General features: G+C 50.5%; 1 long non-coding RNA gene across 1 annotated transcript in view; it reads left to right on the top strand.

Moving 5' to 3' along the window:
* Positions 1–701: 701 nt before the first annotated feature.
* The window catches only part of LOC113946696, a 12336-nt gene continuing 11478 nt past the window's right edge, over positions 702–1559 (top strand). The window contains exon 1 of the long non-coding RNA XR_003527521.1: positions 702–798. This is a non-coding gene — a long non-coding RNA (uncharacterized LOC113946696). The remainder of the gene's footprint in view (positions 799–1559) is intronic.

Here is a 1559-nt window from a genome sequence, read left to right as displayed (position 1 = left end):
GGATGCGGAAAACATGAAGGCAAGATATTTGTGTTAACACTTTAAAGGGGAGGCTTTCAGGTTTTTAATCAGGACTTTATTTCCTTTCAGATCTTTTCCCTACAATTTGAGGAGAAATGTTAGAAAAGGTCCTCGCACTGGTAGAAGGACGGGGAAGAATTTCTCCACAGTAGATTACTTGTTTTTATAATGAACTAAATATGTGCATTGCTGTGTTGTTTTTTATTTTCTTTCTTTTTTTTTTTTTTTTCTCACCCTTTTGGGCTGTGCTTTCCGTGAAATGTCTTGCTGAAATCCAAGGTACAATATCGTGCAGAGATTTCTCCATCTGAGATTTACTGTTTAGCATGGAAGGTTCCGATTTTGTTATTTTTAAGAACCTCTCAGCTGTCAAAAGCAAACAAAACGGGAATAATGTTTTGACAGCGGTATAGTGTTAAAGAAAATACTCGAATCTGAATAAAAATTGCTTATGCTGTGGGAAAAGAAGGGTAACAGAAGAAACACCTTTTGTTTACATACACACATGTTTATAATCCCAAATTTCCATTTCGCCGATCGGGTCTGGGCTGGGACTTGTAGTCACCATAAATGAGGGATTTTTCTTCCAGATTTTGCTGCCTTTAAAACGAAGAGAGGAGGGGAGCGCACCTCCGGCAGCGCTGCCGCCCGAGCCCTGCCCGTCGCGGCGAGCGGGCACGGCGGGGCCGAAGAGGAGATGCCGGGGGGAGCCGGGCGTGCCCCCCTTTCACTCATAGCCGCAGAGAGAGCGAGGGAGAGAGAATTGCCCCCAACCAGGTTTGCGAGGGTCAGGGGTGGGGGGTGGGGATGGGTCGGGGCCGGGCCGGGCAGGGAAAGGGGTGCGGCGGGGTCACAGGCTGGACCCGTTCTCCCGGTAGGTTTCGCCCATCCCTCCAGCGGCTCCCTAGGCTTCCCGGGGGGAGTAAGGGTCTCCTGGCGGCACCTTTGCGGAGGCCGGTCCGGAGCCACTAGCCCCACTATAGCCCTGATGCGTGTGCTGTGAAGAAATCCCATGGAGCCCGGAAAACGCCCGAATCTTTTTCCCCGGCGCGACCGCATCGCCGCGGTGCGCGGAGTGGCAAGAGAGGGCTCCACTGCGTGGGAGGGTGTCTGTGCCCCACAAATCTCTCCTACCACGTCCCTGGATTCAGCTGACAGGAAATTGGGCCGGATTTTTAACTCTCCTGACAGCATTTGGGGAAAAATCAACCCCGCTGGCGCTGCGCGGAAGCGAGCCAGCTCCAGGTTGGGCAGCCCAGCCGCTAAGGGATGAGCAGGACCGGGCGAGATGAGAGGAGGGTGGGGGCAAGGGTTGCAGGCAGATTTTAATATTAATAGTTTTGGAGGAGAGAAAGAGACAGACAGAAGGGAGGTTGTTCCTCTGGGCAGAGTCTCTGCGACAGTGATGATGGATGACCCCGCACGGCTAAACAACTCCTCCCCTTCATCCCCACACGGTGTCAAACCTACTTTACTTGCAGCTTTAGGAATAATAATAATAATAATAATAATAATAATAATAATAATAATAATAATAA

Source organism: Corapipo altera, unplaced genomic scaffold (genome assembly GCF_003945725.1).
Source record: "Corapipo altera isolate COAL_440 unplaced genomic scaffold, ASM394572v1 23b, whole genome shotgun sequence".
Taxonomy (NCBI): Eukaryota; Metazoa; Chordata; class Aves; order Passeriformes; family Pipridae; genus Corapipo; species Corapipo altera.
Note: the sequence above shows the minus strand (reverse complement) of the source record. Positions and strands in the feature narration are given on the sequence as shown.